Source organism: Ambystoma mexicanum, chromosome 1p, assembly GCF_040938575.1.
Source record: "Ambystoma mexicanum isolate Mex_15411 chromosome 1p, UKY_AmexF1_1, whole genome shotgun sequence".
NCBI classification, from domain to species: Eukaryota; Metazoa; Chordata; class Amphibia; order Caudata; family Ambystomatidae; genus Ambystoma; species Ambystoma mexicanum.
In genome coordinates this window covers 652,766,542-652,794,289 of record NC_090921.1, presented here as the reverse complement: position 1 = coordinate 652,794,289, position 27,748 = coordinate 652,766,542, and the positions used below count along the sequence as shown (strand labels likewise).

Genomic DNA, 27,748 nt, shown 5'->3' with positions numbered 1-27,748 from the left:
AGAGAAAGGGGGAGCTGGATATAGGGGGGTCCCAGGCCCCAGAAAGCCTTGTGGATAATGCAGAGGGTCTTGAATTTGATCCTTGCAACGATCGGGAGCATTGTGCACCCTGGGCTTGAGGCCAAGGATGAGTTTTGCAGCCCTAGTCTGGATTAGTTGAAGAAGGCGGAGGGAGGAGAGAGGAAGATAAAGGAAGAGGCTGATACAATAGTGAAGCCTGGAGAGGACTAGAGCTCTGGAGACATTGAGTTTCTGGGGGAAGGTGAGGAAAGGGAAAATACCTCTGAGGAGGTGAAGCTGATAGTGGGCATTCTAGGCAAGGTCAGAGATATGAGGTAGGAAGTAGAGGAGTCGGAAATGACACCCAGGTTTTTGGCCTCACGTGAGTGGAGAGACCCCAGGAAGAGTGGCCAGAGAGTAGAAGGGAAGGAAGGGCAGGATCGCAATGAGAATTATCTCAGACTTACTGGCATTAAGGCAGAGATCATTAGAAGCACACCGTGCCTAAACAGCAGTCAGGCAATTGGGAATGAGAGAGGAAGAGGAAGGAAGCTTAAAGGAGAGGTGCGTGTCATCAGCATAGCACTGGAAACAAGGAGAGAAGGTGGAGATCAGGTGGGCAAGAGGGAAAAGGTAAATGTTGAAAAGCCAGAGCGAGAGGATAGAACCCTGAGGGACGACACAAGTAGAGAGTGAAGTAGAGGAGAGAACATTTTTATTTAATGACCCACAATCACCAGATGAATGTAATTTGCCTACGGGAAATGCCAGAAGAGAAATGTTCTGGAGAAAGCATTGTATCCAGAAAGAGTGTAGAACTATTCCAACCTTTTAAACAGGCAGCGAAAGGAAAAGGCATTACTAAGAACAGGTCTAAAACATAAAAAAATGAAGTAACCAATCGTTGTAACCTTACCAAGTAGCTACATTTATAATATGAACGCCGAGTAATTAATGTATACATTACGTGCTTCCTGGTAGCTGCAAGGCACCTGCGTACACTGTTACAGTTGACGTTCTCATGGAATACTGACAGGAAATACCTTCTCACCGGGCCAGCGCACTCCTACCTGTCGCGAGCGCAGTTGACACCGTTGTTTTGAACTCTCGAGAGAGGGGGGGAGGGCGCTCTGTGAATCACGCCTCCCAAATTAGCCCTTCTCGGAGATCAACATTCCAGGCCAGGATCAGAGCACACACTGCTCCAGGCTCTGACAACAGAGGATGTGTCAGGGATGAGACCTGCTCTGAAGAGCTGTCAGCAGGGGGTGGGCGGGCTCATCCTGTGGAAACTCCATCATCAGGCTGAAACTATTCAGGAACAATGCGGGGAACAGTTACTCGGACATGGTGAGGTTTTGGTAGCATACCTTTCTCTTTTAACATGTTGTTTTCTTCCTGACTTTTTCACTTTGTCACCACGCAGGATGTGCGGAGTCCATGGTTAAATGTACTATACCTGCAGGGGACCCGTTAGTTTTGACGTGGGCAGGTGTCTCATCATGTATGTTGTGAAGATACTGTTAACTCTGATGTAATGTGCTTTCCATGCGCAGGTTCTAGAAGCCATAAGGGGGAGTGCCCGCTTTCAAGGAGGTATATTCACTAAAATGCTATGGATAGAGGTTGTGGCACCACACACCTTGATGACATCATGGGAAGTGACATAATGTGAGCGTTGACACCGGAGCAAGCAGGTGAGCGTACTTGCCAGTGCGACCCCATTTTAGCCAAATGTGTTGGCTAAAGCGAATTCCGTGCACCGTGCTGTCCTAGGTGCAATTTCCTGGCTCTCCACTCCCGCCTCCCGGTCCTCCCTCCACCCCTGATTGGCTATCTGGATTGTTGCTTCCTGGGTCTAGCGACCCCCGCACTCCCACCTGCCTCCTTTACAGCGGAGCGAGCAGGTGAGTGTATTTGCCACTGCAACCCCATTTTAGCAAAATTTGTTGGCTAAAGCGAATTCCAGGCCCCGTGCACAGCGCTGTCCTAGGTGACGTGCACTTGCTCTCCCCTCCAGCCTCCCGGCTCTCCCTCCACCCCTGATTGGCTATCTGGATTGTTGCTTCCTGGGTCTAGCGACCCCTGCACTGCCACCTGCCTCCTTTATACCAAAGCGAGCAGGTGAGTGTATTTGGCAGCACGACCCCATTTTAGCCAAATTTGTTGGCTAAAGCGAATTCCAGGCCCCATGCACTGCACTGTCCTAGGCGTCTTTTCCTGGCTTTCACCTCCCGCCTCCCAGCCCTCCCTCCACCCCATATTAGCTATCTGGATTGTTGCTTCCTGGGTCTAGCGACCCCCGCACTTCCACCTGCCTCCTTTACACAGGAGCGAGCAGGTGAGTGTATCCCGCCTCCCTCCCCGTCCACCCCGCCTCCCATTGGTTCTCCCTATGGGTCTTAATTGGCCCTCCCAGGGAAGCCCTCTGCCCGGCAGCCTCCTTCAGCTAAGGACCCTGAGGCAAAGGACTGCTCCATCAAAGACGACTCAAGACAGTATCTGCAGGTATCTGCAGGAGAAGCAGGAAGCCAGCACCCACCAAAAAGTAAGTGTGGCAAGGGCAGGGACTGAAGCAACTACTTCACGCCATACTACCCTACCACTCAATCCTACAAACCCTACTGTTGTAAACACCCGTATCTAAACTGTACTCCCAATAACTGTGAGCGCATCTGATAGGTGAAGATGTGAATAATATCAGCCTATGCTATAGCTTAACTTAGAAACTGTAAACAATATCACCCTGTGGTACAGTAGAACTTAGAATGTGTCCCCAACTGTGGTTCAACTGGACTTAGAAAGTATGAACAATATCATCCTGTGGTATAGTTGAACCTGTAAAGTGTGAATAATCATCCTGTGACATAGTTGAATTCTGAAAGTGTCCCTAACTGTGGTATAGTTTGTGGTATACCAGTGGTATAATTGTACTTAGAAGGCTTGTATAACTTTCATCCTATGGTATAGCTGAACTTAGAAACTGTGAATAATATCATCCTGTGGAATAAATGAACTTAGAAAAAGTGAATATCATCCTGTGGTATAGGTGAACTTAAAATGTGTCCCTAAGTGTGGTATAACCGAACTTAGAAACTGAATAACATCATTTTGTAGTATAGTTGAACTTAGAATGCGTGAAAAATCCCACCTAATGATATAATTGAACTTAGAAGGCGTGTATAATTTTCATCCTATGCTATAGTTGAACTTTGAAAGTGTGAATAATATCATCCTGTGGTATAGTTGAACCTAGAATGTGTCCCTAACTGTGATTAGGTAAACTTAGACAGTGAAAATAATATCATCCTATGGTATAGTTGAACCTAGAATGTGTCCCTAACTGTGATTAGGTAAACTTAGACAGTGAAAATAATATTATCCTGTGGTATAGTTGAACCTAGAAACTGTGCTCAATATCATCCTATGGTATAGTTGAACCTAGAATGTGTCCCTAACTGTGGTATGGTTGAACTTAGAAAGTGTGAATAATATCATCCTGTGGTATAGTTGAATTTAGAACGTATGAATTATACCATCCTGTGATATAGTTGAACATATAAAGTGTGAATAATACCATCCTGTAGTATAACTGAACCTAGATAGTGTGAATAATATCATCCTGTGGTATAGTTGAACTTATAATGTGTGAAAAATCCCACCTGGTGATATAATTGAACTTAGAAGGCGTGTATAATTTTCATCCTATGCTATAGTTGAACTTTGAAAGTGCAAATAACATCATTCTGTGGTATAGTTGAACCTAGAATGTGTCCCTAACTGTGATTAGGTAAACTTAGAAAGTGAAAATAGATTCATTCTGTGGTATAGATGAACCTAGAAACTGCGAACAATGTCATCCTGTGTTATAGTTGAACCTAGAATGTGTCCCTAACTGTGGTATAACCGAACTTAGAAACTGTGAATAACATCATCCTGTAGTATAGTTGAACTTAGAATGTGTGAAAAATCTCACCTGGTGATATAATTGAACTTAGAAGGCGTGTATAATTTTCATCCTATGCTATAGTTGAACTTTGAAAGTGTGAATAATATCATCCTGTGGTATAGTTGAACCTGGAAAGTGTGAATAATATCATCCTGTGATACAGTTGAACTTAGAAAGTGCGAACAAAGCATCCTACCACCAACTATAGCATAATCAAACTTAGCCACGCCATGAGTCCACCCACCCCACCATTGTCTGCCGAAAGAGTCCCACTCACGCCCGCCTCCATTCCCCCTCACCCTACATCCCTTCCCCCCTCCACACACCATCCTGCCAACCACCAGATCCTCTGCACACTCTCTATCCAACTCCCAAGACAGAAGAACCAACCCATCCCAAACCAGCAATCCAGCCACCGCAATCTCAACCCACTCGCTGTCAACCACACCCCCAACCTAACTCCTATCCAAACACCAATCCAGAGGAGCCCGATGGCGAGTCGACCATCCTAAGACCCCTGCTCCTCCTATCATCTGCCTACTATCATCATAGCACACCCCCAGCCCCTCCAACTAACATCCCACACAGCCTCCCGGGCACCCCCAGCTACACCTCCACCCACCCCCCCATCCTCTCATCAACTCCCCCAAACATCCTCCACTGACCCCACTACTTCCCCATCCTCTCATCAACTCCCCCAAACTTCCTCCACAGACCCCACTCCTTCCCCTCTCTAAAAACTGCACGTCTCACCCTGGCAAGAACCGTAGCCGCATCCATTTCGCCCTCCGACCCCCCTACCCTCTCTCACACTCCAACTGCAACAAAAACCCTGAAAAGAAAACGTACCTGGTCTCCCTCAATCTCTCATTACTCCTCGCCACTCCTGTCTCGACCCACCACCTCAATCTCCCAATCTCGATCACCACCACCCTCCCTCCCTCACCCTACTTTAAACCCCTCTCCTTTGAATTCTCACCTAACTCAACTGGAACCCCTAGCCCCCTACACCCCACTTTCACATCCCTTGACCAAAATCCAACCAACCTCACACACCCGCCCAACCCCATCCCCCCATGACCACCACCTCGACATCCTGCCCACTCTTCCCTCCGACCATCGACCACCCCCTCTCTCTCGACCCCCAGCTTCCACTGCCCCCCAATTCCCTCCACCCACCACCCCTCCGACCAACTCCTCCACCCTTCCCAACATCCACCTCTGCAACCTCCTCATCATCCTCCTGTACCAAAGTAAGCTGCATCCACTTTAATATCCAATCTGTAGCAAAAAACAGACACAGCATCTTTGACCTCCTCACCTCAGACAAACCCGACCTGGTCTTTATCACAGAAACTTGGCTCTCCGACGACTTCGCCCCTATCACCAATGAAGCCTTCCCCCAAGACTACTCCCTCATCCCACTCAATCGACCCTCGAGAGGAGAAGAGTAGCAATCGCCTTCAAGTCACACTTCTCCGCCTCAATCATCGACACCCAGCCAACCATCCCTTCCTGCGAATCCCTTCTCGTCAAACTATCCCTCCCCCCAAATTTCTCCCACAGCTTCCTAATCATCTACAGACCCCCTGGCTATGACAGACAATTCTCAAGCAACCTCTGTGATTCAATAGCCACCATCCAATTAAACTATCCCACCCTCACTCTTCTAGGAGACTTCAATATCTGGCTCGACATCCCGACCAACCCTATGACCCACTCTCTAGTCAACTGCCTTGACGCGATTAGCCTCCGTACTCGCATAAACGGGCCAACCCAATGCAAAGGGCACACCCTTGATGCCATCTCCAGCTCCCACGACCAGATACATCTGATACCCCCCACGCCTATCATTTGGTCCGATCATTTAATTGTCCCTTTCAACATCCGCTCACCCACCCCCTCCCCGTACCCAAACCAGAACCTCCAAATCAATGCAAATGCTGGAAGAAACTAAAAATCCTTCCCGATTTAGCCGACGCGCTCAGTCAGTCCCCTCCCCCTACCTCCACACACAATGTACGCTTAACCCCCAATGCCTTTGACACGTTGCTCAATACCTCATTAAACCCGCTCAAACCCACTTGCCAATCATCTGCTAGCTATGGCCCTTTTCCAAAATGGTTTACACCAGAACTGAAGACTGCAAAACAACTATATAAATCCCTTGAATGCAAATGGCGAAAAGATAAAACCTCTCTGAGCAGATCCTGAGCAGATCCATTTTAGCCTGACACCATCGCCACTACAAAGCTACAGAGCTGAAATCCAGAAAGCAAAAAAAGCCCATTACAACTTTCGAATCATCAACTGTGAAAACCCTAGCAAAGAACTCCTCAAAATCCTCTCTGAATTCACCAAACCAACATGTACCATCACCCGTTCGACCCCTTCTCAATCACTCTGTGACTCACTCTCTCTCCACTTCTACACCACTACCCTCGAAAGAACAAACTCCCTAATCAACAAACTGGCCCTCTTGCTCTCACCACACAATGCACCCTCCCCACCTGCCAACCCACCACCTGCATCTACAACCCACCAACTTTCGACTTGTTTGCACCAATATCAACTGACCAATTCACCAAACTTCTCTCTGCATCGAAGCCTTCTGGCTCTGCGCTAGACCCCTGCCCAGCCTCAACCCTCAAAGAAATATTCACATCTACCTGCTCAGGAGAATACGTGAGAACCATCATAAACGAGTCCCTCTCCTTGGGAATTTTTCCAGACGCATTCAAAACTGCCCATGTCAAACCCCTCCTAAAGACAACGTGCCTCGACCCTCTCGACCCCAAAAACTACCGCCCCATCTCAAACACCAGGTTCCTTGCTAAACTCATAGATTGAATTGCTTACTCTCAACTAAATGCCTTTGTTGAAGCCAACAATTTCCTAGACCCCGCTCAATCAGGTTTCAGACCGCGACACGGAACCGAAACCACCCTGACCTCAATCTGGGATGACCTTAAAAACATTGCAGACTCTGAGGGATGCGCTGCACCAATCCTTCTTGACCTATCCGCTGCCTTTGACACAATCAACCACTCAATCCTCCTCGACCGCCTCCACTCTCTAGGAAGCCGTGGAAATGCTCTCAAGTGGATAGCATCCTTCCTTAACAATAGGAAAAAAATAACCCTCCTCTACTCCTTTGCCTCCGTCGCCCGACCAGTCAATACCAGAGTTCCACAAGGATCGTGCCTATTAGCCATCCTGTTTAACATCTATATGTTCACCCTCCCATGAATTATCAACTTGCACAATATCCTGTGCTACACTACGCCGACAACACCTAACTAATCCTAAAACTCCTCAACTCAAAACCCAACTGCCAGCTCAACCTCGCTGGCTGCCTACTTGACATTGATCACTGGATGACGACAAACCACTGCCTCTTGAAACCCACCAAAACTTAAATCATGGTAGGTGGCAACACCAAACTTCTCCCCCACCCTCTACCCTGGCCATGAGCCATGGGCAATCCCCCTACAACCTCAACTTCAGTAAAAAACCTTGGATGCACTCTCGACTACGACCTAACCCTCTCGCTCCAAGTCAACAATGTCTCTAAATCCTGCCACTACCACTTCAAAATTCTTAGGTGCATTTTTCCGTACCTCTCCTATCCCAACAGACTTGACAACTACAAAGAGCACAAAATGCTGCAGCCAAACTACTACTAGCTCTTGGCCTAAGAGACCATACCTCCCCAGCTCTCAAAACCCTCCATTGGCTCCCGGTTGGTCAAAGGGTGACCTTCAATTCTTATTCATCTCTCACCGAGCAATGCATAAAACCGGACCACAATACCTTCAGGACAAGCTAAAACCCTACCATCCACCACGCACTCTAAGATCAAGCTCTGCCCGTCTCCTAGTCATACCAAACACCAACTCAATCAGGTTAGGTGGATCATCATTTAGGCCTTGGCCCCCACTCTGTGGAACTCACTTTCACCCCACATTTGACTCACCGAAGACCTCATGTCTTTCCGCAAATTACTTAAAACGTGGCTCTTCCCTTAAAATAAGCACAAGAATCAGACACCAAAGGCCGCTGAATCAAAGATAGCAATCCAGCACGGAGACCCAATTGAACAGACAGAAAACTATATTGGCCAATGTAAATAAAATCGATAAACTTAGCAGAACGAATAAAGTGGATGGAACGGATAAAGTGGATGGAACAGATGAGGTGGATGGAATAGATGAGGTGGATGGAACGGATGAGGTGGATGGAACGGATGAGGTGGATGGAACGGATGAGGTGGATGGAACGGATGAGGTGGATGGAACGGGTGAAGTGGCTGGAACGGTTCTAATGGATGGAAAGGATGTAATGGATGGAACGGATGAAGTGGATGGAACGGATGAAGTCAATAGAAAGGATGATGTGGATGGAACGGATGAAGTGGATGGAACGTGTGAAGTGGATGGAATGTGTGAAGTGGATGAAACGGATGTAGAGGATGGAACAGTCGAAGTGGATGGAACGGACAAAGTGGATGGAACGGATGAAGTGGATGGAATGGATGGAATAAAGAAAAAACGGACAAAATGGATGAAACATGTAGAGTGGATTAAATGGATGTAGTGGATAGAACGGATGTAGTGGATAGAACGGATGAAGTGGATGGAACGAATGAAGTGGATGGAACGGAAGAAGTGGATGGAACAGATGAAATGGATGGAATGGATGCATTAAAGAGAAAACTGACAAAATGGATGAAACATGTAGAATAGATGGAACAGATGGAACAGATGGAACGGATGGAGTGGATGGAACCAATGGAGTCAATAGAACCAATGGAGTGGATGGAACTGATGGAGTGGATAGAACGCATGTAGTGGATGGAACGCATGGAGTGGATGGAACGGATGGAGTGGATGCAACAGATGAGTGGATGAACGGAAGGAGTGGATGGAACAGATGGAATGGCTGGAACGGATGGAGTGGATAGAACAGATGGAGTAGATGAAACGGAAAGTGTGGATGGAACGGAAGGAGCGGATGGAACGGAAGGAGCGGATGAAACACAAGGAATGGATGTAACGGAAGGAGCGGATGGAACGGAAGGAGTGGATGGAACAGAAGAGTGAGTGTGAAAGGAAGGAGTGGGTGTGAACGGAAGGAGTGGATGGGAACGGAAGGAGTGGATGGAATGGGTGGAATAGATGGAACGGATGTGACGAACAAGCAAATTGTACGAACGGAAAGCATGAGTAGTTTTAACAAACAGAACGAACAGAATGAAGCAAATGGATGCAATGGATAAAACGGACACAGTAGGCTGAACTAATGGAGTGGATGGAACAGATGGGGTGGATGTAACAGATGGAATGGATCGAACAGTTGGAGTAGATCGAACAGGTGGAATGAATGGAACTGATGGAGTGGATGGAATTGATGGAGTGGATGGAACTGATGGAGTGGATGGAACTGAGGGAGTGGATGGAACTGAGGGAGTGGACGGAACTAACGGAGTGGACGGTACTAATGGAGTGGACGAAACTGATGCAGTGGATGGAACAGATGAAGTGGATGGAACGGATAAAGTGGATGAAACAGACGATGTGGATGGAACGGACGAAGTGGATGGAACGGATGAAGTCGATAGAATTAACAAAGTGGATGGAACAAACGAAGTGGACGGAACGGATGAAGTGGATGGAACAGATTCATTAAACAAAAACGGACAGCGTGGATGAAACATGTAGAGTGGATGGAACAGACGAAATGGATGGAGAGAATGGAACAGATGGAGTGAATGGAACAGATGGAGTGGATGGAACTGATGGAGTAGATGGAACTGATGGAGTGGATGGAACACCTAACTGATAACCACCATATCACACTACCACACTTACTCTCTCCTATTCACCACCACTCAACTAGAACACAGCGATACTATGACACATTCGGTATAACTGTTCTCATACTAACACCTGCCTCATACCCCCCATCATCCTAATTAAACACAGCAAGTTAGCACACACCGCTAGCTTAAGCGTCTCCTCAGGCCTAACGTAGACACAAATCGGTCTGGACGTCATCCCTCCAGAACGAACACATATACCTGACCTCCCAACTACCACACCAACCGCTAAGAAGCAGCCATCATGCAACTGCCGCACCGGCTGCACACATACCCGGTGCATACACGCACCCATGACTCTCTCTCTCTCTACTGACTTGAACTACTGTTCCCGAGGGCGTTCAACCTACCAGCGCTTTGAGATCATACCAATGATGCATAAGGCGCTATATAAATGCCAAATAACATAACATAACATAACATAATATGTCAGATGGCTGTTGCCACTTGTGGCATCACAGGAAGTAATTTACATATTTAAAAAAGTAAACAAGCTAATCTATATATATATAAAAGTAAAAATGTGTGTGTTTGTGGCAGGATTTGTGGCGAAGCGTAGTTCCTTATACAATTCCCCACCGTTTCACCAATGTGTACCAAATTTTGCATAGTTGCCTGTTAGGATGCACCAGCCATTTCTGGCTACATGACATTTAGACACTACACTGTTTCTCCCGGATTTCAGCAAAAGTCAACATTTGTTTTTGGGTTTGTGGCTTTTTGCCTTGGCAAAGCATTGTTCCTTATATAATTCCACACCGGTTCACCAATCTGCTCCAACGTTGGCATAGTTACCTGTTAGAACCCCCTGGACATTACTGCCTACATTACATTTGGACACCCCACCCCGTTCTCCAAATTTCAGCACAAGTCAAAATGTGTGGGTTTGTGGCTTGGCAAAGCATTGTTCCTTATACAACTCCACACTGTTTCACTAATCTGCACCAAATTATGCATAGTTACCTCTTAGGACACTCCAGACACTACTGGCTGCATGACATTTTCACACTCCATCCCATTCCCTGGATTTCAGCACAAGTCAACATTTGTTTGAGGGTTTGTGGCTTGGCAAAGCATTGTTCCTTATACATGTCCACATCATTTCACCAATCTGCATCATATTTTACATAGTTACCTGTTAGAAGCCTCTGGACATTACTAGCTACATGAAATTTCAACACCCCACCCCTTTCCCTGTATTTTAGCACCTTCGCACATGAGGCGGTTGTCTGAAATTGGCAAAACATCAATGTGGGCATAGAAGAAACGGTCCCGACACGAGGAACAAAACTCGAGGTCCAGGCACTAGGATGCACAGTTTCCAAGATATTTGTGCTACAATGCACCACAACAAATTGCACCACGGCAGGATGAAGTGAGGGGTGGGGAGAGTGCCGAGAAGGTCCGAGTATGCAGCAGCACACCAACTCTCGCCTCCCCCAATGTCTGCTCCGGGGTATGTCAGCCAGCCACACTCACCCATTCTCAGTGCAGTTTACTTCAGGGGCAAAGCACATCAAGTGATAAGCGAATCGGAACAGTGACCTACAGGATCAGTTCTATCATCTCTGTCTACAGTACCTGTTTGAAGAACGAGTACTTCTGCTAGTGATTAATAAAATAACATGTTTTACTTCTTGTTTACATGTAGGCTTCCTATCAAACTTGACGATGTGTGCCACCTCGTGTTCAGTATTCTAAATAAAATGGCTATCAAATCAACTCTTATAGTTACCAACCATACTTTAATTAGGGTGATCAATTGATATGCCATTGATGGGGTTCATAATATGACAGGGGTAGACCCAGAGCCAACAAAGCCCAGGAGCACTGCACTCAAATGCCAATACAACTGCATATGATAAATTAATGCCATCCCTTTGGCAGTTATAGCACCGCATGTCAGGTATAGTTAGTGGGCCTCATTCTAACCTTGCCAGATTACTGCCAGGATAACGGCAAAGGCAATGACCATTTCCGGCACTCGGTCCGGCGGAACTGCATCCGGATTCTGAGTGCTGGAGTGATGGTGTTAATCCCCATTCATTGAATCCCATAGGACTCCATGAGGGGATTTGCCATCGTTACTGGCACCGGCGATACCGGTGCCTGTAATTCTGGCTTTTTTTGCTGGTAGGGTGCCCGCCTGCCTTACCTCCAGCTCTTAGCTCTTAGCTGGAGGTAACACAGGTGCCCCACCCGCACACCTGCAGTTGGCCAGTCCGGTAAAGTGTTGGTTTACATCAAAACCGGCACTTTTTTACCAGACCGGCCGACTTGGTATGAGGCCCATTATATGCCAAATACAGCCCTCTATTCCTAGATGCTGCCACAATATTCCAAATGGAGCCTCTTGCTGTCTGATGTCTGTCATTGCCTCACATGCCGGTGTAGTCACATGTAAGGTACAGCCTGGCAATTCCATAAGCTGCATCATTTGCCAAGTGCAGCCTCACATTGCTCAGCAAGGCCACCCAATTACAATGCATGCTTTATATGTATGGCAACATTCACCATATGTGAGGTGGAGTCTCACAAGTCCTGTTGCTGCTATCACATCCCAGGTCAAGCACAGCCTCACATTTAAGGCACATGCTATCCAACGCCGCCCGCAGATGCATGACATGGTCAACACCTCTAAGGTACAGATTCACAAGAGCAGGCGCTGCTCGCATATGTTAAGTGCAGTCACAACGCTCCCAGTAATGCCACTCAATTCCTTATATGCATGGTATAATCACCAGAAGTAATAATGTGCATACTCGCATGTCAATTAGCCGCCATCGTATGATAAGTGTAGCCTCATATTCCCAGTAATGCTCTCCAATGCCTGGCATAGCCACCACATACAAAGTGCAGCCTCACATGTAGAGGCACTGGCATCATATGCCAAGTGCAACTTTACATGCTACTGTAATATCGTAAACAGCCTTATGTGCAGCCTCATATGTACAGCTGCTGTCATCATGGGGCAAGCATAGCAGCAAAAAGACTTAGCAATCACATGCTTTGCTATTAAATGTTGGATAGGGATAATATAGTCACTGTATATGATGTGCAGCCTCACGTTTCCAGGTGGCTGCCAACAGTTGCCCAGTGAAGCCTTAACTACCCCAATAATGGGAGCCAATTCCAGGTCAATGTTTATATGCATAGCAGGATCACCATATGTAATGTGTGATCCCATATGCCCAGTCATTGATAACAAGTGGGAAGCAAAGCCTAAAATGCCACCCAATGCCAATTAAAATGTTAATATGCACTGCAGGGGCATCATATGTAATGAGTGGACACATATGCACAGTTGCTGCCATCATATGAACTGCCCCTCTATCGCTACCCACCTGCCTGATTACCACACACCCTCCAGGCTCAATGTGCAGGTGGTGCCCCAGTAGTGCCCTCAATCTCCACAGATTTGTCCATTTAGCCACCTATCTCAGTGCCCATAGTCACCCAATTCTCAGGCTCACTGGCTCCATCAGCAGGTGGTCCTATCCTGCTTTGTGCAATGATTAACTCACACTGCTCAACCTGCACTGGCCCTGCCCATATTTTCCTCCACACACGCGCAGTGATGCAGCGAGGGCTGAAGGGGAGGAGTTCCCATTCCGCGTCCCGCCCCTAGCCCTTTAGCAGCCATGAGGGAGCTGATGAGAAGCGAGAATGGATGTGAACTGAAGAAAGTAAACAGGGCGCTCATGAGAGCCCTCTTTACTTGGGTTTTCCCGGTCAGTGAAAAGGGCAATTTTCGAAGATCCATTGCGCAACAGAGTGTAAAGAGAACTGCTTCGTCACATTAGAATTAGAACGCGTAGTTCCTAGATCCATTTGGAAAATAAGTGTAAAAGAGAATCACCGGAGTCCTTGAGAAACTGATTGTGCAGAGAAACGCTGCTTTCTAGTACTAGAAGACAAAGTCCCTAGGGAAACTGAGAAACTGATTGTACAGAGAAACACATCATGCTGAACCTTGAAGGCAAAGTACATAGAGATATTAAGAAACTGAATGTTCAGAGGCACAGGAGACATTGTACAAAGAAACACGACATCTTGTAACTTGAAGGTAGCGTTTGTGGAGACATTAAGAAACTGATTTACAGAGAAACACTGCATGCAGGAACCTGAAGGCAAAGTTGAAAAAAAAACACTGTCCGAGTGGCTCACAGTCAGAAAGCTACTTAAAGTAGCTGGAAGTAAAGCTTGCAAGGGTACTGGAACTGAAAACAATTGTGGCGGTGCTGGAGACAAAGATGAGAGGTTTTCACCACCTGAAGAATCATGTTAACATTTAAAATGTGCAAACTCTATGGGCCTAATCAGGGGACTGGGTGGAAAGTAGCCAAATTACCACCAGCTTCCTTTAAATCTTGCCACGTTCTGCCTATTTTCAGCACTATTACTATTAGCGCCGACGGTAATAGCGTCAATACTGTCTCAAAGAGTCCTATGGACTCTTAACAAAATGGGGAGTAACAACCTTACCACAACTCGGAATCCGGCTCTCATAACGCCAGACTGAGTTGTGGTAACACTATTTGCGTTTGGGGTATCCCAGCAGATTTACCGCCGGGATACCGCCAAACTTCTGATGAGGCCCTATATCATTGTTTACACTCATTGGATTATGTCTCTTTACAAAAGCAAGTACTGCTCCACTTTTGTCCCCTAAGCGATTTTGGGTGGCTCGGCATGGTTTTCGGTTTATGTTGCTCGTACCCAAAGACCTTCATGTGCCACACCTCTGAGGTGTGGTCTGGTGAGACAACCTGCCTTGATGTTACTGGTAAATGTCATTGTTTCTTTTCTTTCCGAGTAGTCCCAAATCTCTTAGGGAGAGCCAAAGAGCCCGGCAACACTACAGTATTCTTTGTTTTAGTGTTTTTGCGGGAGCTGCTCACACCGTGGTTCAAGCTTGCCAAGGACGAAAGCAGTGCACAACCCCTGCAGCCTACCAAGGGTGACCAATAAAGCCATTGCCAATGGAACTGCCTATGGCTTGTCTCGAGCATTTCTCAGCACTAGTCTCAAAAGTAAGAGGGTCATGCTTGAATTGGCACCTGCCCTTTTCACGGGGGTATATTTTCCAAAATCTAATTCCTTGAACAGTGTAAGGGCACACTCTATCCCTCATTTTTTTTTATAGCTGGACTTGTTTTCCCTGGGCATTCCTAGGAATCAGGCACAAAGTCAAATCTCCAATAGAGTTATATGGAAGCAGTCACTCTTTCTCTGTAGTTAGACAAGACAGAAGCACCAGAAACACTTGCAACATTGTTTGTACAAAATGTGATCTTCAATCCAACATTTAATTGTGGATGAGATTTCCACATTCCTAGTTCCACAATCCTGGGAAAAATCTGAAGTAGGCCTGGTCAACTGTAAGCCTACTCCAGGCACATTTTAGCCCATTCCACCCCACCAGGAGAATGGTGGTCCACATCAGGAGCTAGGCTCTGATTCCACCCTTAGTCCAATGAAAGGAGCCCACCCAAGTACACCAAGAGCATGTTCTAGCCTGCGAGTAACCACCCCAGTCCAACAGGGGACTGCCTTGACTCGCCAGGAGTGACACTCACAGACAAGATACCCACAAGCTGGACAGCATCGCAAAGACCAGCAGGCAGCCCAAGTTACTGGGGCGGTGGGGGACATCACATGCTTTCCAGGCTACTAAGATCCCGTTCCGTGTGTCAATGGCTGGCTATGGCCCAGCTGGCGTTTACCCACTACCATAAAAAGCCTGCCACAAGCCTACCCCAGCCTACAGGAAGAGCCTACCAGCATATCAAAGCTCAGCTGGCAAAATGTTTCACTATGTGACACAACAAAGTCTTACAGGAACCTGTCTGAGCTACCCATGTGCATTGCAGTTGTGAGGTAAATTCGGGCCGAAGATCCAAATAACTACCCCTGGCCCGGTTGGGCCCAAAGGTGCAGAAATATGAAAAATCACTGTTGAATGGCAGAGACAAACAAGGCCAGCATTGAACTTTCAGCTGCCAAACATTTAAGGGGTGATTTCAGGAAAGTCAAAATTAAGTGTGGCCTGTAGGCGAATCACTAGGCCAAAAAAGCCAGAGGCCTAATTACAACTACATTAGCCCTTTACATGAAAATGTCGCTTTGCTACAACCAAGCTGACTTGGAGAAATGTGTGCATTCTGCAGCATGGAATGTACAGAAGAAACTCCAGTGCAGGAGTAAATTCAAAGGCACACATTAAGGAAACTGGTGGCTACAGAAATACTGTTTTAGAATAAGCTATGAGAATGAAGCTGCAGGAGTAAAATGCATCTCGTGTGATGCAAGACAATCGGCTGCATAACAAGTTTGACAGTGTGGGAAAAAAGTGCGGTAATTCCATTACTGCCACTTTTCCCACACTGCCAAACTACAAGTTTGCTGGTGGGGTGGCCTGATTTACCTCCAGCCAAGAGCTAGAGGTAAATCAGTCACCCCACCGGAAAAAAACAGCTGGTAATACCGGCAATTGCCCCATGGAGTACTCCATGGAATGGGGATTAACATACCCTTGCCGGCAACTGTAATCTGCCGTTAATTCCGGCAGATCAGGCGCCAATAATGGTATTACCGGTTGGTAGTATCCCGCCGTATTTAGCAGCGCGATACCACCAACCCTATAATGAGGTCAATTGAAGCAAAATGCATATTGTGGAAAGAAAAAAGAATTTTAAAAGCACAATGTTTTGTCATCAGAGCTGACTTTAAAACTTGTGTTTATGTCCAGATACCTTCCCCACATTCGATTAAAAAACCCAAGCACTGCTCCCCTCTCCCTACACTCACCAGACATCTGGGAATTCCCTTGAAACTCTGAAGAGCCAGGAAGGGGGCAGAGTGTGTGCCTGACCAAGGTTTATTGGGGTGAACAGATGACCACTGAGTCAACAAAAACTGCTGCTAATGGATGTGAACTTTGTATAATACTCAAAATGAAATCCAATTTTGAGATGAAGCCTCATCTGGTGCATGTCATTGTCCTGAGCTGAGGACACTGACATGCACCAGATAATGTCACATGAGTCAGAGGGTGGAGTTGTACCCCTCTGTTCGAAGGAGATAAGGACCAGTTCCTGGCCATTTACTTTGAAAGAAGCTAATGGTTTTATTGCAGGCTGAATCAACTCCAACTTAGTGAAGAGCCTACACATATTTAGATATTGGTGTGGCACTTTTGATTGGGTGGGGGGTGAACTCCCTGCATTAATTGGTGCTGCATGAATATCCTCTACACAGTTCATCAGAGAACATCAACCCATCAAGAGACAGTCTTGGCTCATGAGGATCGCAAACATCAGCAGATCTATCACACTAGACCTTCTCCCCCACCTTATGGACTTCCAGGATTCTGCAATGACACTTTGTTTGTATCAGGCAGCTGGACTAATGGGAGAGCTGGTTTCTTTGCTGTATCCCGAATGCAGACAGTCTTGTTTAACCAAAAAGGCATTGAAGCCCCCTAATCAAATCCCTTCTAGATGTAAAACTTCCTTTCCAATGAAACATCGACCCATGTTCCCCTTTAACATTAAAGATATAAAAATAGCATTAATGTATGGTTTCTATCCAGTCTAGACTGGCGCAGACTGGCGCATTTAGTTGCGGAGCGTTTCATCAGCACCACTCCACGCTGGGGGCTGGTCTGCAATGTTGGAGCTTGGAGACGTTTCTCTCCGTCACCTTGGGAAGGTGACAGGGCTGCTTCCAAACACACTTTGCTTGGTATCCTCAAGAGGCTATTTTAGTTGCTGCGTGATGCAGGCAGTCCACTTATTTCCACCCCTGTCACAGTCGTTGACAGTCAGCATTTAGAAAAGGGGATATTTATCTGGAGGGAACAGACTCTACTAATCGCTCTGTGATATTGTCCAAATCCGAATGCAGCTCCCCTGAGGGTGTTTGCAGATTGCTTGCAATCACTGTCACTGAGGCAAGGCGGTGTGCCGTTGGTGGTCAAGTTGTTATTTTATGTTATACTACTTGGCATTTATATAGCGCCTTACGTATCATTGGTATGATCTCAAAGCGCTGGTAGGTTGAACGCCCTCGGGAACCGAAGTGAAGGTAATACTCTGTGTGCACCACTTCGCCTAAATGTTTGGCTACAGCATATTTATGGACAACGTTCAGAGAGAATACATTTAAAGCAGACAGTTTATCGATAGCATTTGTGTCCTTTGGAACAAAGAACAACATGAATTGGTCAAACGCTTTGAGTGAATGCATCAGATTTACCTGATGAGCAATTTCCTACCAATATAGGCCCAAACCAGGTTTATTTCTTTTCCATATCCACTGTTTTGCAGATTTTCAAAATGCTAAGCTTCCACCGCTACAGTGTGTTGTTCCCGCCTAGGATTTAAATGTTATTCCTAGCTTGCAGATGCTGGCTCCCTTTAATCCCTTGCATTTTTGTTCTCTGCATTTGCTCACCTTGAAGATGATTGTCTTCCTCATAGGTAGGGCTGGATGAAATTGTTAAATACTGTTCCGTCAGGCACGGAAGCAAATCTGTAAGATTTCAATCCGTTCCGCCCCAATCTGCCGTTCTGCCACCCAGGGCTTGAGTCCTAAAAAAAGAAAGTGGGGGGACTCACGCATTGGGAAGTGATGTCACATGAAGTGAACAGATCCAAAAAAGTGACTATGCAAATTCCATTAAACTTGTCTTTCACAATTAAGAAAGTGCAGAGACCAAATCAGTATTTCCCAAGAGAACATATTTCCTAATAACACTGCCGGCTAATTACAAAAGGTGTACACACCCACCTTTTAAAGTTGAGAATCTTTAACAACACAAGTAATTTCTAGCTGGCTGTCAATATCTGACATTTCGAAGGTCTCTTATCAGTGATTCCTGTGTTCTTGTGGTTAAGTCTCCTGCCTCTCCTCTGTACCACCTGGGTTTGAATCCTGGCTGCAGCATTTTTTATGCCAAGGCAGCTGTGCAGAAAAGTGCATTTTTTAAAATAAAATCTTGAACACACAGAGGGTGCAGCATCCGCACTTTTAAAAAAATGGGCAGATGCCTTCCACCCGTGTGGTCCCTTGACTTGACTCGAAACCTGCCGCCACCCTTGCGTAGCATAAAGAGTAGCATGATGGTTCTCATGCCATAGCGCAAACCAAAACAAGCTACTTGAAGTTTCTCGTGCCGCTGCGCAAACCTAGCATGGACCGAAAAAGAGCAGCACAGTTTCTCGTGCAGCAGCGCAAACCTACAACAAATCAAACAAAAAGCTGCACGAAGACTCTTGCGATGCTGTGAGAACCTAGCACAGTTTCTGGATCGGGGAAAACCGCATGAAGTTTCTCGTGCTGCTGCACGAAACTAAAATGGATCAAAAAAGACCTGCACAAAGTTGCTCATGCTGCTGACCAAAACTACCACAGATTGAAAAAGACCCACTCAAAACTTCTCGTGTTGCTGCACAAAACTAGTACGGATCAAAAAAATACATGCACGAACTTTCTTGTGTCACGTACATACCACAGATAAAAAATAAGACCTGCACAAAGTTTCTCATGTCGCTGCATGAGATCACAAATCGAAAACCATGCAAAGTTTCTCGTGGCACTGTGCGAAACAAATAAAACTAACATGGGAACGAAATACCATGCTCCAATGCGAAACTGCATAAAACCGGGCAACATTTCAGTGGACCCCTGACGGCTTTAACTTGTGTTTTCCTTCACTTATATTTTTACTATTGGTTTTCTGTATTTTCATTTTTAATGTATTGCGTGACTTTTCATTTTCCCAAACATATTTTTCATCTTGCACTGTATCTAACTGCACTGTATGCAACTGTGTATTGTGGGGGTTGTGGTACTCCAGCCATGCTCCTTTCACTGGCCACCTGTTCCCAGGCAACAGATGGCAACTTTACAGCCAGTGTTTAATCTGCAACCTGGGGTCTGGCCCTTTCCTGAGACGCCTACTCCCCTGCCAGACCTGCGTTTGCCCACCTGTCTCCCTTCCTGTCACCAAGCCTCTTTGGACCATAGGAACAGCTATGTTCATCAGGGGAGTGGGTGTAGGCAGGCTCTGGGGGGGGAGAGTGACAGCTGTGGAGAAGGCACCTGTTCCTGCATGTGTTTACCTATACCCTGTGAAGTCCTGCCCCCCTTCCTGTCACCAAACCTACTTGAACCCTCAGAACAGCTGTGACCATCAGGTGAGTAGTAGGTGTGGGCAGGCTTTAGAGGGGGGGGGCACGACAGCTGTGGAGACAGGACCTGTTACTGTCTATATTTGCCCACCTGTGATGTCCCTCCCACTTCCTGTCACATTCCTCCTTGGCCCCTGGCAAATATTGTGTTAATCGGGTGGGCTGGGGGGTGAGGACTCTAGAGCTAGAGACCCACAGCCTTATAAGCATGTGGAGGAAGGACCTGGGTCTCTTTTTATCTGCTGTCATGGATGTGCAGATCGGTGGGTGCAGAGGAGCTGAGGAGGCCCTTTCAGCAGGTACCCTGTTCATGTCTTCCCTTCTCCATCATTTCCCTAGTGTACCCCCTCTCCCCCAACCTGCCCTATTTTTCCACCAGTGGGCCTCCTGGCCTCTCTGCCCCTGCTTCACCCTGCTTCTTTCTCTTTCTCTCCCCTTCTCTCCCTTTCCCTCTTCTTCTCTCTTCCTCTCACACTTGCATTCTCTTTCTCTATATCTTTATTTCCCCCTTCTCTCAGCCCTCACCTGCTCTACCAGCCCTTTCTCCCCCTCTCCCACTATCTCCCTACTGGCTATTTTCCTTCTCACTCCCCACTACCTCCCTCTCCCCAGCTGCCCACTCTTTCTTCTCTCTCCCTTCACCCCAGTTTCTCTTGCTATCTCTCCTCCTTCCCAGCAGCCTCCCCACTCAAACGTTTCCCTCTGCCACCCTTCCCTTCCACCCTTAGGGCCCCTTCTCCCCCCTGCATCCAAGGTTACTCCTCAGCCCCCGGATCCAATGCAAGTGGGTGTGCCTAGCTAGTATGCCTGCCATCAATGCCCGCCTTGTGTCCGCAGTCCAGTGCAGACAATCATCCATGTCACGTGTACCTAATATACACTGCTGGCAATAAGTCTACTTCTCTGCCTGTAAGAAATCTGTTCTACAAAAACTCGGTTGCATTCATTGGTGTTCTCATTATTCGGTGTAGCCTGCCTGTTATTGCCAGAGGGAGGACTCAGTCTGTCTGCCTACACAGCACACCCTCTCCAGGTCTGTTAATTCCCTGGCCCAAAACTGTGGCTCTGCCTGTTGTCTACCACGTGACCTTCCCCATTTTGGCCCGCCTCCACATTTTTCTGGTGCCACGACTCAGATCTAGAGCCGGGTCTAGGTCACTGATCACGCGAATAGCATCTTAACGTCTGCACCTTCTCTGACTAAACTCACCCCTGTTCTCTGGCCTGCACTCCTCTCCTCTGCCTTCAGCAACAGCCATTTCTATCCGCTTGGTTTAAAAATGTCCCCTCTTTCAGAATCTACAGACCAGTCCCAGAGAAGAAGCCCTGCCCTCCAACCGGCCTGTTGGACCTGTACCTGGCTACCTGTTTGCCGGATTGAGTAGTAAGGTAAGAACTGGAGCACCAGTCTTACACACTGATTATGCCAGCTTGTAGCTTGTGGGAAGGGCTCCTAGTATCTGAGGGGGATGGTAACACTAGGGGTAGTTCAGTGCACATTCAGTCAAACCAGGTCCCACTCCCACAGTGGTGAGATGCTAGCGCATTGTCACTGTCAGAGGTGGACCTGCACATGCACACAACATCACACAATTGTACTGGAAGATCGTAGGGTGTGCCTTTCTGGATAATCTACCCAACTAGTCATAGCCTCCTAATTGTATCAGTGTTTGGTTTTAACCCAGAGTTCCTCAGGAGAGTGGGGTCACCTACCCCAAAACAAACTCACCTTCTAGGACCATACTAGAGGGGGAATAAGGGTAGCTGTGGCTCACTGCTGACCTTAGGGACTGGTCCACCCAGAGCTTTATTTTAGAGCCTGCTGTCTGTTGATTAAATCAGTTTACTAGTACCAGGGTCACCCAATCTGCATCAACTCCATCTCCTAGACACTCACTAGGAATGAACAAGGCCTGTAGTGGGCCCAAACTCAACCACTTATCCAGTTTGATTGTGTCCATATCCTGGTCGTGAGAGCTGTGTATTTCTTTAGGACCATGAGTGTGGACCTCTAGATATAGGTGGTCATTATGACCCAGGCGGTAATTACGCCAACTTTACCACCATGGTGTAAACTACGTTTACACCATGGTGGATGGCGGATTTACCGCCCCATTCCAAGGTGAGTGGGGTGGTAAATCCCCATTTCCCATTTTCCCTTCCCCATTCCCATTTTTGCCCCATAGGGCATAATGGGAGTGGGGAAGGCGCTAATTACGCCACCGTAAATTACAGTGGCGTAATTAGCATCATGGCGGGTTAGCGCCATGGATTTTAATGGCTGCTAAAAGCAGCCGTTAAAATCGGAATCAGGCGTTAAGGGTTAACGACGGCGTTAACCCTTAACGCCTGAGTTGTAATGAGGCCCATAGTCTTTGCCTAGAACTCCAGGGATGCCTTGGGATTGTACCGGATACTCTTTTTGTTAGTGGAACCCTAGCTTGGCATTGCTATGCTACTGTCCTGCAACAGATTATCACCCAACTCCTTCCCTAGTTGAGCGTCTGTGAGTAGCATCTGTGAGTGCCTGTGGGCGATTCTGAGTGTGCTAGAGTAACTCTGGTTGTCAGACTTGGATAGTAGGGGCTCAGTGGTGCTGACCTACGCCCTGTAGTTATTTGGTATTTGTTCAGAGAAATGTTAGTTTGTGTACAGCACCTATTTGCCTGTTAGAACGGAAAATTCTCCAAGCCAGGGAGTGACAACTTCCCCTGATTCCCCTGTGGCCCTCATGGCCACTTTGCATGGCCCGGATATTGTCGGATGGATGGCAGTATGGCATAAACAGATAAAGCGCCAGAACCTACTGGTCAGGATCCTAGAAGGATCCTTTGATCAGACTCACCCAGGTGAGGTGCGCGAGGTTCTTAAAAGGGAAAAAGGGAACTCAGCAGTTAGGCAGTGAGAGGCCTACACGTTGTGGCCCAGCAAAGTGCGTCTGCGGCCAGGAAGAAGTGGCTGAAACAAGTGATCATAGACAAAAAAATAGAACCTCATAATATAGAAAAGATTTGAAATTACCCCAGCTATAGGTGTGACCCTCCCCTGTTCCCAGTGCTACCCCCCGGTACTGTTTCTGCCCCAGAGGAGGTTTTAGATTGTTCTGCACTTGTTCCCTTACCCAGCTATCCTGCTCTCTTCCCTGCCCATGCCCCATGGGGTTATGCCCCTGCTGCATCATCTTCTGTACCGTCTGACCTGGATGAGACTGCCTTCCAGATGGTGCCTGCACCATATGGGGGCCAGTATGGGACTACCCGAGGGCAGCATGGATTTAGCAGGGGAAGGAGAAGGAGAGTAGGAAACATTCACCACTCGCAGATTCCCCCTCTGAACCCTCAGTTCTGGGGCTATCAGAACCCTCAGTATATGCCTCAGCCTGTCCCAGGCCCGTATCCATCCCCAGCCCAGTTAGGTCACTTCATGCATCCGGACCAGTGCGCCTATTGTAAGGAATTGGGCCACTGGAAGTACAACTATCCTCAGCGGATTCAGCATGCACAGAACCAGGCCACAGCCTTGTCTGCCATGGGCCAATCAAAGCTACCTGCACCATACTCTCCTGGTCCCTTTCAAATGCCCACTCGGCATAGACCCCCAGATCAGAATGCTGGTTCTGGCCCAGCAACCCAGCTTGGACAACCCCAGGCCGGAAGCCAGACCAATGCCTCTCATTCCCCAGCCAGTAGTCAGAGCAGCCAGGGTGCCTCTTGTGGCACTGCCAGCAGCCAGGTCATGGTCCCTTCCAGTTTCCTCAGGTTTGACAGGAACCTGGAACTCCAACTCCTTGCCCTAACCATCCCTTTCCCTACGTGATAGTCCAGGAAGATAACAAGTATGCCAGGTTGCTGGTGGACACAGGATCCACCTTCAGCAAACTGAGAATGGGGAGTTCCCGGATGCCCCAGTGTCTGGCTGGATTGTTACAACTGTAGGAATAGATAGCATGACTTTATCATTGTGGTGCACTGCATCCTCTAGCCTACAACAGCAATCTGTAGTAGGCTAGAGGATACAGCACTCTACTAGACCATGTGGCTGCTGCCCTATCCTCTTGTCTGCATGCTGTTGTGAGTTTTGTATCCCTGGTTCATTCTCTCCAATTTACCAGTACAGGATGGTGTAGCAGAACAGACAGCATTGCTACACACACAGCATGCTACCCTGGGGATGAAATAGACCACAAAGCTTGGGTAAAACAGAAAGGAAGAATGCAGCGCTACAAGCTGGCTAACTTGGTCAGAGGCATTGCCCCTTACCCTCTTGTACCTTAGAGGTATGCGTATGCCCAGACGCTTTGCTGGACTCTCTCCATTTGAGATCCTGATGACAAGACTAATGCCTCTGCCGGCTGTAGCTCCTCCCTCTGTGAAAAGTATGCCTTTGCCACTGACTCATGATTCAGTTCTAGCATATTTCCTACACCTTACTTCTGTCATGAAACGGATCTAATGCCAGGTCAGTGAGGCCAACATGTGGCAGGCCAGCAAAAGATTACATTTAGTGCAGGAGGGAGACCTAGGAGGCTGTGCCCCAGAGCATGGACTCTATTTTTCTCAAAACATCTGCACCAACCCCACTTTGAGATCCTGCCGGCGTGAGAACAGTCTACCTTCTGTCACCGTTGGAAGTGACCTGTGGTCGGAAGCCAGCACTGTCTGAATTGTGAGATTTGAACATCAATATTTTTAACTTTAACATTTTTGGAAGTGTGATATGTTTGGACTCTGGTCTCTTGAACTGTGATTTTGTTGTAGCGTGTATTTTGACTGTGAACATTTTGTATTTTTGATGTTTGCAACTATTCAGAATTTTGAAGTTCAAATTTTATGTTTTGAATTTTAATTTTGGCATTTCTAAATTTTGATATTTGATCATTTGTATATATTTTTAATTTTAATAGTTTTGAATTTAGATTTTTTAATTATAATCATTTTTAAATTATAATTTTTTAATGTATGCATGATTTTGGTTTTAAATTATGATTCTTGATTTTTTAATGTACATTTTTATTTTTTTTATTTTGTTTAATGTATCTTGAAACCTCCTTGAAAGCGGATATTTTTTAATTCAACATTTTTTTTATTTTGAAATTTGTGAATTGCAGTATTTAGATTACAATACGTTTGGAGTTTGACCTGCATTTGGAGTGTAACAGGTCGGCTTCAAAACTAAACTAAAAGCCTACCTCCTTGCCTCTGACTTACCCTCTTAACCTACCTCTCATCTGCCTGCTAGCTAACATTTTTCCCTCGCCTCTAACCTGCCTCTGTCTCTCACTTCCTCTTCCTCCAATCTAGCACTTCACTCATCATGGTCACGTCCCGAGCACAGCTGGCCATACCAACTACCTGCACTTAAAAATGTCCAATGTTGGTTGTCCTTAATCTATGAATGTCTACTTATGTGTTGTCCCCAATGACCGTTCCATTTACTCCTCTTCACAAGCTTGTCAGGTTGTCCCTCAAACTCACCCAATTGTAAGAAGCTCACTGCTTTCCATCAAATCTGATTTCTAATCTATTGTACATTCTTTTGTGATCAAACGAGCATTGTATCCACCTTTTTTTTCGCATACATTCTGCAAATTGCAGAACTCTGTGACACTTAAGTATAGAATATATTTATATCAACATGTTCACAATATCCAATACAACGTGTAATTCTCAAGATACATGGTCTGATGGGTTAAATAAAGCAGCACTTTTTTCCCTGCCTTACACTAATGCACAGTCGAGAAGCTAAGGTTAATCACTTTCTGAGAAATTTATCCCACAGCAATGTCTATGTATAATTGAAACTATGATACATTGTATAGCATGCGCTAGCCTAATAGAAGCCACATTTTTGCTCGTAAGTGTACCTGGTGCTTCCCAGGTCCCTTGGTAACCATAGCGAGCTAGCACTATGCTGCACGTTTACATATGGCCTCACTATTACGGCTGAGTTCCACGTTAACAACACGCTTTTCGGCAACACGTGATCTTTTAAAAGACAAAGCCCCTCCTTTCTGCCAAAGCGATTCATTTACACGCCAGAAGACGCCGTTCGAGCATAATTGCTGCATCCTTCAAATAAATAACACAAGTAAGTACGAGAGTTTTCTTCGCGCATTAGCGAGTGAAAGGCTTCGTATAATCTCGCGGCCAGGGGTAAAGATACTCTGTTCGGCGCACGCTCAATTAACAAGGCAAAAATGTGGTCTCTCAGTTATCCCTATATCAGGGATAACAAGACATGTTCGTGCACCATGTTCCGGTGTGCCAGAGTGTTCTGTGCTCGCACACGGGCCGTTCGGGCACACTGAGGCATGCTGTAGGAAGGTCGTAATATAAATACCTCTTTCATGCATTAGATTTAACAACACTGCATCCCCATTAAAAGCAATCAAAACCTTGACTTACACTTAGTGGGGGCCTCTGGTTATAATAACCGCAAATAAGCGGTATCTCCATTTTTAGAACTGGAGTTTTCATGATATGATCAAAGAAAGGTAGTTCATTGAACGTCCTTTTCTTTTGCAGGCACAACTTTTTTGGTTGCCGATGCAAACAGCTCCAACTTGGAGATAACTCACAACGTGACATTGGAGGACGGAAACCTGAAGATTCATCCATATCCAGGTGTCAACTGTAAGTTCCCTTTGAGATGTTAAAACCAAGTTTTTTACTTGTGTTCTGATAGAACAAACACGCAAGGTAGTAATTTCCCTCTTTGTGTCCCCTCTCGACAGGGCCCTAGAACAGGGTAATACAGAAGATATCCTAAAAACTTATCTCCGTGGTCTACAATAATGTTTCGACCACAGGTTGGTGCAGTCATTTTGGCATAGTAATCAAGCCATCACCTTGATAATAACTAGCAGAGATCAGACCGTTCCACAATGTAATATATGTTTAATTTATGTTTTTAGATTTGGCTTTTCATATGGAAAAAGGGTGAAGACTGTAAGCTTTCACAAAATTATCACTGTCCTGAAGATGGCCCAACAATGACTATTTAGACCACCGTAGACAACGATGGGACTATTGAAAGGGGCCGAAACATATGTCGACCTACAGAAAAACCAATTGTGTTTTTTCTAATGTCATGCATACTACCAACAACCAATATGCTTAAAGAAAATGTAAATTGCCGAACCCTTATGTTACAGAATGAATGAATTGGTATGAAAGGTATAAGTGATGTATGAAAAAGCCTATTAATGTATACTTTTTTAAATAAAATGTGGTTTTAAACCAACTATTAAAGTGATTTATATCTTTATATTTCAACGGTTTCTGTTCAATAATTTGTTCTCCTAAAAGGTAATCGCTGTAGATTCTTATAACAGCACCTTAGCACCTGTATCTGTAGTGTTGAAAGACCTTAGAGAGAGGGGTAGTCAGTCTGTCTTGTCTTTTCTGCTCCTTTAATTCTCCCTGTTTACAGACCTGACCCCCCGAAAACAAAAAAATTTGGGAGAACCCACTGTTATACCTATATATAATAAAGGCATCACTGCGAAGGTCACCAGTTCAGGATTCATAGACGCTGGGTTTTTAAATGTGTGCCTGACAACAGCTACTGGCCGGTGTCCAGTCAACTGGTCGACAACAACCTGGTCGACTGCAATTTGGTCGACACCATTTGGTCGAATGCCAAATGGTCGAATTTTTTTTTTTATATATATATGTGTTTTGTGGGTTTTCGTGTGGGGGGAAAAAAAAAAAAAAAAAAAAAGAA

The 27,748-nt window shown here is 46.3% G+C and overlaps 1 protein-coding gene and 1 long non-coding RNA gene across 7 annotated transcripts in view; one reads left to right on the top strand and one right to left on the bottom strand.

The window, feature by feature from the left end:
* Positions 1 to 27,748, bottom strand: part of KANK3 (KN motif and ankyrin repeat domains 3) — a 394,677-nt gene that overhangs the window by 173,865 nt on the left and 193,064 nt on the right. Inside the window, exon 1 of one of the 6 annotated variants that reach the window (XM_069649703.1) lies at positions 18,285 to 18,306. The exons of the other annotated variants lie outside the window; for them this stretch is intronic. The gene's annotated coding sequence lies outside the window, so the exon portion shown is untranslated. Of the gene's footprint in view, positions 1 to 18,284; positions 18,307 to 27,748 lie in introns of those variants that run through there. 6 annotated transcript variants of the gene reach the window in all.
* On the top strand, positions 791 to 27,289 carry LOC138578400 (uncharacterized). Its single transcript, XR_011303987.1, has 5 exons — positions 791 to 1,350; positions 21,320 to 21,412; positions 26,548 to 26,655; positions 26,757 to 26,831; positions 26,937 to 27,289. It is a non-coding gene; the product is annotated as an uncharacterized lncRNA (long non-coding RNA).